This window comes from Ursus americanus, chromosome 5 (assembly GCF_024610735.1).
Source record: "Ursus americanus isolate L20-20 chromosome 5, mUrsAme1.1.p, whole genome shotgun sequence".
Taxonomy (NCBI): Eukaryota; Metazoa; Chordata; class Mammalia; order Carnivora; family Ursidae; genus Ursus; species Ursus americanus.
Window position 1 is genome coordinate 10795895 of NC_142131.1, and position 10553 is coordinate 10806447.

A 10553-nucleotide genomic window follows, 5' to 3' on the forward strand; every position below is an offset into this window, starting at 1 on the left:
AAATATTTATGTCTTTCCTGGCCCTACCTCAAGTCTCCATGTTGTAGATTTCACCTAAACTCAGTATATCTCATGCAATAAACCTGAGCCTTACATTTTTGTTCTCCCATTTCGTGAAGTTTTTTTCAATCTTCTGTGAGTAACAATATTTGATCGGTTTTCTCACCCATGTTCTACTCAGCAGGCCCATTAAAATTTAACTTTACTTTCATTGGTTCAACAAATAAAAGTTAATTCATAAAAATTAAAAAAGCTAATATAATCAAATATCAGTTGAGTCCTTGATATGTACTAGTCACTTATGTAATTTTGGAGGACCAGTTGGGGAAATCATGGAGACATGAAGTGACATCCTATCTATCCAGGACATCATTTTTGCATACATATTACAGTCTATTGTACATACGCAGCTCACATCATAGTCTTTTTCTCAGTGTCACTCAACAAGGAGTGTATATCAAAATTGCCTCTAGAGTTTTTTAAAAGCATGAATTCTTGAGGATCTAGTTCAGAGTTACATAATCACAGTCTCTGAGGATGAAATCTGACTATACTTTAGTTAAAGGGTACTAAATTTTTTGCAGATCGATTCTCATGTATATTACCTATATATTTAGTTAAGTTTTAATTGTGGAATGTAATACAACATTTATATTTTGGAACTGCAGTAGGTGGTGTTACATTGCTGTGGAACTGTTTCATGTGTGTTACAGTCCGTTACCCAATCAGACTGCTAGTGTCTTGCAGGAGAGAAAATGGTTTATGCCACTGAAATATCTTACCAAATTTTTATTTCTATTTTCTCTTAATAACGTTTCTCGATTTATTGATGCACTCTTGTTAAAAATGAATTATATTCACACTCCCACTCCCCTATCCAGTTTCTCTCCCACTTGACACACTTACATGTAGAGATTAGAACTCTAGAGAGCAAGAACATACTACCGATGTAATTAGTGCAATTCTAGGCAAAAGTCAGGGGGAAGAGAGCCATACCTATTGATCTTCACTCTTAGAATATCTGCATTGTTGATATCCAGAGTATTTGGAGGTCCTGCACTGAGAAGACAAAACTGTGGTTCTGTTACTGTGGCTTAAGTATATGATAAAAGGCTGTTTTTGATACCAGTTGAGTACAGAAGAAAAATGTCCAATCTCCGAAGTGTTTTTAAGATGTTGGAGAGTTCTCTTTCCATGAATGATCGGGAAGGCAAGTCTGCCCTGAGAGGTTTCCAGATCCTCAGTCCTCTGTGGCTACTATTACAAAATCACTTTCAATAATAAACAAAAACATAAATATTAAGTTCAGATATTTAATAGTACACCACAGGCCAGGGCTTGCGCTAAATGTTCCATATGCCCTCTCACATTTTATTCTGATGATATGAGGTAGGTACTACCACAGGTTTTGTTTTATGAGTATCTGCTTACATGTAACAGTGACATGAATTGAGAGTAATTGGTCATAAAATATAGATTCTCTGAACTCATTCAAAAAGCATTTATTGAGCCCTTTCATAAGTAATATAAGGAAATAATGATTATGAGGACAAGGAAACCTGAAACCTTTATCTCAGCAATCAGCCACTGTAACAGCCACAAAACTGTGCTCATAAAAGAAAAGCAGAATGGTGATATATGTTGGCAGATGTGGCTCATTTCCTTTGCTTCAGTCTTTTGAGAAAACAATGAGAAGAACTCAGAATTGACATGATAACAGCATAAAATGAATCAATATAAAAAATTACAGATTAAATGATAGGATGTGCAAATATTTATTAAAGTAATCTGGATCGGGTGATTGGAGAAATTGTGTGGGCATTTAGGTAGAACAGTATTGGCCATGACTTATTAATTATTGAAGCTTGATGCTTGGTATATTTATATATTTTTTAATAATAATACATTAAAAATTAGAAAAAAGATCAATATGCAATTTAAAACTCTGATGAGTTCACAAGCAACCAAATAGTTGTTTCATTTTAATATTATAGTTCAGTTCAGCAAGTGCATGGATTTCTCTTCCTCAACCAAAATGCAATTAACATCCATGAAATTATACAATTTTCTGTTTGCCTTTACCCACCTACAATAATTGTGGCTAACGGCCATCTAAATTATTCATTTTATATGGTGAACAAGTGATTATTCTTAAAACAGATCCTGTGCTCTTTTAAATTGCTTTTCTTCATTCTCCAGTTGGCCCAGACCATTACTGAGTTAAATGTTTCTTAATGAAGAGTACTGCCTCACTGAACTTTGCTTTGTCTGCAAATCATAGGAATAATTTGAAATTCCTAAAGTCCAGAACTGCATCTCAAAAGGAGATGGCAAATGCTAAAATTCTGTATCTCCACACCATGGCCTTTATCTGAAATGCCTTTTTTCTTTTTTCTTTGGAAACAATAGACTATCAGAGGTTGTATTTTAAATCTATAAACCTGGATACAAATAGTCTGTGTGCTGATTATTCTAGGAAGTTGATTTTATCAATGAAGACATAAACAGAACTTATAAAATGAATAGGAACATGATGTAAGAGGGGAGAGGGGCAAAAGAGAGGAGTTGAATAGCGTTTCTGCTTCCTTCCCCCCCCCTCCCTACTAGCGCTTCATGTGGGGAAGAGAAGCTCCTGATCAAACTGCCTCAGTCCAAGGCATTGATAGTTACACTTTTTAAAAGGTGAGATCAAACTGTGCTCGAGCCATTGTGCTTTTTCCATTCCTCTTTATTTTCCACTTCCTTGTGTACCATCCACTTCCATGTGGTGTGGTTATACTGAAGTTGACTATACGTATCTGATGATGTCACTTGCCCTTTACCTTGATTCTTGTTAGAGGGCAGATAGAGAAAATAAAGCCAACATTGAAGAAACAGGAAGTAAGGGTTTCCATTACACTGTGAACTCTATCAATAGTCTTTACCAGACCCTATGTCATAGTGTGGGTTTAGCCTATATATAATAACCTGGAATTTTCGTTTGGGTATCATTTCTTTCCTACATTCCTCTCTGGGTGTGTGTGTGTGTGAGCACGTGTTCAAGTACAGGCCATCAGAGATGATTAGTGAAATATTCCTGGTAGGTAGCCTGGGTCAAAATGACCTAAAGCCACCACCAGAAAACCATGATTCTACACACTGTACATGCACACTTAGCAGCGGCATTATTTTAATGCTATATATATTTTTTTGTTTAATGGCTAAAGACTTCATTTATTTTCTGAAGTTATTTTGGGGAGAAAATAATTACTGTTAAGTTTGTGGGCCTGACTCAGTGGCTTTGTAAACAAGTGGTGCAAACATAGCAAATTGGAACTCGAAAATTATAAAATCTGGAAACATTTACTTTTATTTTCCCCGTGTTTGCTTGAGCTTCTGGTTGACACAGCACATCTCTAAGATATGGAAATCCCTTACCCTTCTCTGCTTCCTTCAGGTGCCAGGAATTGATTTTACAGTCAGCAGGAGCATCATGCCCAGCTGTGTCCTTTTTCTTTTCTGCCTTTCCCTTGACTTTACCTTCCAGTTAGTCAGAAAGCAATCACAAAACCCCGACAGTGTCAAAATTACAGTATTCTAAATGTCTCAGCTAGGCATCTCCAAACTTCAAAACCTCCTGACTTTTCTTGTGATCAAGGACCCATGTAAGCCTAATCAAGTGCCTTCATACACAGACACTCATTTAGCTAAATTATTATGTGTTGTAATAAAAAAGTAATCATTTTAATGCAAAACTTTTCACTGTAGTGATAAAATAAATATTCATGCAATATTTAAATATGAAATCGCAAAATTAAACACGTAGACATATTTTATTATAACCGATGAATGTAATAAATTAACATTCTGTGAGTATGCGATTTTTAAATTAGAGTTTTTTCCCCACACTTTGGTTATACGGGAAACAAATGTAAACTTTCTTTCAAGTAATAAATACAAAAGCATAATCAAATGTAAAGTTTAGCTTCTATACTTACATCTCTTTTATCCACATTTGTTCCCACTTATTGTTAACCAGAGCAATTGCCCAGGAAAATAGACCTGAAATAAACAGTTTATTAACTTGTATGGATAATAGTACTGAAAATCCTACAGTGGCCAAATATACTGGGCTGTTCAAGGTATCTGATAGATTGATATGGGGTGGGATATATTTTAGGAATGGGGATATAGGAAGTTCCATAAATCAGATTTCATATCTCTGAGGTATACCTAGGCCATGGATAAGTAAAATGTTCTAGTGGAAAGTATAAGCACGGGGCAAACGGAGCCACAGCTGGTAATTCCATTGCCTCCAAATATATCAAGTTAAGGCTTCATCTCTAAACCTACTACATTTGCTGAGTAGGAATTCATGTTATCTGTTTACGTATCTTTTGGTTTCAAAAATTGAAATGCCAGACATCTGAACTTGATAATTGTGATATATCCAACTTCGCAAATGTTGGCAATTTTTTTCCCTTAAACCTTTATACAGGCCAACCCTACACAGGCAAAATTAAACTTGTCTTTCTGAGGAATTCCATCTGGAAATGACATGTAGACACCAGAGGGGGGTTTTTGTAAATTATCTATTTATTATTTTCCACTTAAAATCTTTTTAAGTTTTTCTATAGTCCATCAATTAAATACTGATTTCACAGCAGGCCATTTCCTCTCCTCCACAATATAGACTCAACCTCACTTAAATTCTTATATCCTTCTTTTCTCATACTGGTTGTTACCTTTCTTCATACTATTTCCATACATTCCACACTTCCATTTTTGTTTCACTGCTCATCTGGAGCCCTGTATTCCTCAGAAAGCTCTCCCCCACTCTGGCCCCATAATTGGATTTGTGCTTTACTTTTCCTGAAGCGCCAGGGGATATTTATCTTTTCAAATGGTGCTTACGTCCGTTACACCGTTGCCTGGGTATTTCATAGACAAAGTATCCAAACCTAGGGGAGCCTTCTAGCCTCAGAACATGCCTAGCTTTGTCTTGGAATATCAGGGTGTTTTCAGTGTTGTAGATATAATGGAGAGCAAGAGAATTAACATGTACTGAGTAGGTATACAAGGCTGGGCACTTGGTTTTATTACAGGGAAATATTCAAGTTGTTTTTGATTCTGCCAGTGCTCCATCAGTTTAATTAAAATAACTGCTGTATTTGAGCTTCAAGAACTAATGTATTTGCCAGGAACTTTCAGTCAGAGAAAGGATACTTGATGTATGCACTCCATATCTATTCATTTACATACTACAACGCCCGTGGGTTAGCTGGGAAACCTGTTGCAATGGTACAGTTAAGGTGTTAAAACAAAATGAAAGCTGTTGGCTGTAATTGAAAAAAAATAAATAAAATGGGTTCTTCCTGGTTATTTTTCTAATAGTACTGGAAACATTTTATGCCTATTGTTTATGAAAGAATTATCAATTATTCCATGCTGTAACTGATGCTAGCTCCAACTGTTTCCATCAGATCTAGCATGCTTCCATTTACTCCATGCACAGATTCCAGCATCATTTTGGTAAAATACATATTAATCATGCTACTTTTCTCCTCAAAGACCCATCTCATGGCTTGATATGAATTTTAGAATGAATTCCAGGTTCTTACCAAGGCATTAACGAATACCCAAATCTGAATCTAATCTCTCTCTCTATCGTTTTCTTCTGAAATCCTACTATATTGGACAAATTCATCGCCTTATCAAAAATATTTTGAAGCTGTATCAACCAGGGCTTACTCTAAGAGATAGAAAACTATAGGTATATTAATGAGAAAGAAATTGAATACAGGGAATTAAGTGACTACAAAACTGATAGAAATGTTGAAGACAAAAACCAGATTCTCACTCAAGCTACAAGAACAATTACGACGGCAATGATGAGCTGATTCACCAGGTAGCCACTTCTCTGAAGCCAAAATAGGAGCTAAGGTCAGAATCAAAAAGCCTCTACCAGAGCTGACACCTCACTATCAGAATACTGGATAATAGGCTTGGAACAGAGCTGCAGAAAAACTACACCCCAAAATTGGGCTGAAATTGGTCTCTGCTTCATTTCCTCCTTTCAGTTATCCTTTTTGTCATTGCTTTGGGGGAAAGTCAACTTCCTCCTCTGGGAAGAGAACACAAAGTCTCTGGTGGTTATCCCTCTAGACACCCTAGAGGGTGTTTTTGAGGGTTTTTTTTGTTTGTTTGGTTTTGTTTTTGTTTTTTTGTAAAAATCATGCATCTTTTTAGACACCCTTACGTTTTATTTAGTGAGTTTCTTTTTCTGACATATCAGCATTTAAGTGAATCCTCAAATGTTTATGATACAATCTCATTTAGAAGCAGAGAAAGTGTGCTTTGGTAGAGTAAATAATTTAAAAGCCAGAGAAAGATAATTTAAGAGAGTGGGAGACAGAGAAACAATTCAAATATCTGAAAATCTGAATTTATTATAATAGATTCTATTTCTGTTGCCTAATAATTGAGCACTATAAGAAAGATTATTTTGTGACCTGGTCACTTTATACATGTTATCTATTAATCTTTCAACCACTTTTCATCTACCATCTTTGTCAGTATCCTTATCCTAATTTAATAGAAGAAGAAAATTAATCTCAGGGGAATAGATTTTCCCATGTTAAAAAAGAGGTTAACATTAAAAGGTAATTATGATTGCTACCAGCCTTCTTTCTCATGTAAAAGAACACTCATTTTATTATGTTTAAAATTTATGCCAGTAGAAAACATTAAAAACTTATTATTTTGTTATTGACTTTGCATTGTTTAAAACTGTGGAAAGAAGGTAAATGGAAATAAGCATGTTTCAGTTAAGCTCAATAAAAAGGTAAATTATTGTGAAAGAATAATTTACATTACTTAAATGGTGTAGAGAGGATTATTTGGCAACAATTCAAGTTACTTACAGGGGAAAAGCAATAGTATTTCACAGTGTGGACAATTATTGGTACAATGTGCACTTTTTTCCCTTTAATAATTACATGTTCCCTTTTGTCACAACTGCACAATACAGAATAATTAAAGTATATTAGCTACACTGTGGAAGGGACATTTGGTTTTAATTAACATTGGAGCGTAAGAAAGGCAATTTGCTATATTACCATTCATTCTTTGATGCACACATACACATAGAGTCTGTGCGCAGAAAGGCAACTATGTGAAATGCTACAAAGCTTCTCAATCTGGAGTTACACTAAGCCTACCTAAAATGTACAATATGTTTCATGCAGTAGAAATCCTTTCTTCTCTTTGATAGACAGTTGTGTGGCATCCTAATGTAAAATGACTTAAAACAAGAAGTCAGTTTTTTGAGTATTCCAAAAGTGGACTGGACGATCAACAAAGCCACCTGCCATTTATATGGCATGAACAGAAAGCCAGAACTCCCTGGAGAGTGAAATTGCAATGCATATTCATTTTAAGTTACAACTTAAAGAAGTAAGATGGACACCTCTGACTTGTTTAGTACAATTCAGTGAAAAAAAAAGTTTATGTTATAGTTGGATAGAGTGTCAATGAAACCTATAGATTTGGAATGCATATAGATTCCCTGCATGATAAACTAATGTAACCATATCCCTCTACCAGGAGGATATTGACCATGTATCAGTTAGCTTTTGCTTCCTATCAAACCACTTCAAATATTAAAAGTTTAAAATAATGACCATTTATTTAACTCATGATTCTGTGATTTGGCAGTTGAGTTGGCCTTATTTGGGCAATTTTGTTTCACTGGCTCAGTTGAAAGTCTGAGCTTAACAGTATGGTCAGCTTGGAAGTGGCAGTGTGGAATGACTGCAGCTGGAAGAATGCCTCTTCTCTCCATGATCTCTCACATTTCAGCAGGCCAGCTGAAATTTGTTTACTTGACAACTGGGCAGGATTCCAAGAAAGAGTAGAAGTGACTCCGGATTCCTGAGCCCCTGAGCTTAGAATTGGCATGCTATCACTTATACTACATTATATTGGCCAACCAAGTCATTCAGCCAGCCCATATTCAAGAAATGGAAGAAGAAATTCCACTCTTTAATAGAAAGAGATTCCAAGCTATATTGAAAGGATATAAACATAAGGAGGACAGAAAAATTGTGGCCAGTTATTCAATCTACCGCACCACATTGGGAAATATATTTTATTAGTGACATAGTTCTCTTGATAATGAAGTGCATGATAATGAAGCCTACAAACAAAAGTAGGCTTCAGAGGAGGGATGTATATATGTTGTTCTTTCCATCTTCCCATACTTTTTCCAATGTCACCTCTGGTTCAGCATAAATAATCTTCTATGACTCTTAAGTGAGATTCATTCCAAGCTCCTTAGACTGCTGTTCAGCAGTTCTACACTTACATCAGTTTAACTTATTTTAACATCCAAATCTTCAACATACACATTTCTAAGTATGACCTTTCTTTTTTTTCTTTTTAAAGATTTTATTTATTTATTTATTTGACAGAGATAGACAGCCAGCGAGAGAGGGAACACAAGCAGGGGGAGTGGGAGAGGAAGAAGCAGGCTCCCAGTAGAGGAGCCTGATGTGGGGCTCGATCCCAGAGCACCGGGATCACGCCCTGAGCCGAAGGCAGATGCTTAACAAACGACTGAGCCACCCAGGCGCCCCTAAGTATGACCTTTCTGACCCCCAAGAGTTGATACCCTGAGAATCTCTTTAAAAACTCCAATTATTTTGTGTTTTCATGTAGTTTCTCACATCTGTATTATTATTCTCAAGTTTACTTCAAACTTTTAGATTTATTCTCTACAGCCTAGGTATTCCCTGCATAAGACTCTTTGCCTTGAAAATATCTTTTTAAATTAAGTGCATTTAATATTTACCTTCATTTGAGTTCACTTAGAAATTGTTTATATCTCATATGTCTTAAGTTATCTGTTGATAGGAATGATTTTGTTATCTTTCTATCTCCATTATAAGACCTGTAGACAAGGATAACATTCTCTCCTTTGTAACATTTATACAATCTACTACTCTAGGTATTAATTATTATTACAGCTAAATTATTATCTGTCATCTCTCTCTCTTTATGTACACACCCAAATATATATATGCATGTGTGTATAAATGTGTGTTTATAGATAGATGGATATATAAATAGATAAATGAAAAAATACATTGACACTAAAATTACTCATTTGAATGTCATATATAATAGCAACATAGTATTAAAATTTCAATATCTATATGGACTCAGATAAGGCATTTTCTTTTTTTCACACTATAATATATTCCTGGTTAACAGGAATCATCTGTATGTATGTGCATAGTAGTGCCCATGGTGAAATTTTAAAAATTATTTTTGACTCTTAATTATAGAGAATCATATGATGGTTACCAGAGTGGGGGGCTGTCGGGGATGAGTGAAATAGGTGATGGGGATTAAGGAGTGCACTTGTGATGAGCACCGGGTGATGTATGGAAGTGTTGAATCACTATATTGTACACCTGAAACTAATATAACACTGTATGTTAACTAACTGGAATTAAAATAAAAAATGTTAACTAACTGTAATTAAAATAAAAACTTAAAGAATTATTTTTTACAAGAATGATAATATAATTTATACTCTAAATAAAAAGTAGTAAAGGGCAAAGAAATGTAGAATGAAAGAAGTAAAACTCATGAACATCAATGTGCTGGTTTAAATTTTTTTTTTTATTTTATTTAATCCTCATCATCTAAATGAAAATGAAAACTAAGGTCATATTCTTCTAGATTCTACTAGAAAAATATCTTTGGCTTATTCTGAATCTATATAACAATAGAGCATAAGTATTATAATAGTCATGATTTTATTATACTTCAATGCAATAGGAATAAAAATTCTAAGTTCCTTCAGATATCAGAGATATTCACTTGTTTTAAGATCGGAGAGGAGCTCCATCTTATTTTGATGACTCTCTGATCACACTTAAACTGTAACCCTTGCCGCCTTCAGAGATACTAATAGACTAGTTGCTAGGAGCTGAAATTCTTGTCAAATGATCCTGGGGTTAAATCTCTGTTCTGCCATTGAAATATTATTTTTGGTAATAAGTTACTTAAGCCCTTTAGTGCCCAATTTCCTCACCTGTGAAATATGAGTAAGAATCACACCTGTCTTTCTGGTTGTGGTTAAATGAAAAGATATATTATAAACTGGAGAAGAGCTTGTATTCAGTTCAAGATGATGCTATAAATATCAGATGAAGTCCTGTAACTTTCCTAAGTACCAGTGTGTGTACGTTATTCTTAAGCTTGCTTTGTTCGTTAAAAATGGGAATTAAAAATAGATACTCCATGGTATTACACATATACATTAATAAGGTAATATGCATAAATGCACTTAGAATGATTTCTAGTAAATGGACATTCAATAAAGGTGAACTTTCTTCTAAAAATATATTGAGATCAAATTGTAGTAGTAGAATTTATTAGCAGGATACTTATTGAGGACAAAGCCAGGTGACTATGAAAAGTCTGTGGCATGCACTCTAAATATCCACTGTGCCACAAGGACCATGAGAGTCGCAAAATGGTATGGCTGGCCAGAGCCACACAAA

The 10553-nt window shown here is 34.9% G+C and overlaps 1 long non-coding RNA gene across 2 annotated transcripts in view; it reads left to right on the forward strand.

The window, feature by feature from the left end:
- Positions 1-10553, forward strand: part of LOC123799277 (uncharacterized) — a 541652-nt gene that overhangs the window by 209310 nt on the left and 321789 nt on the right. The window lies entirely within an intron of this gene.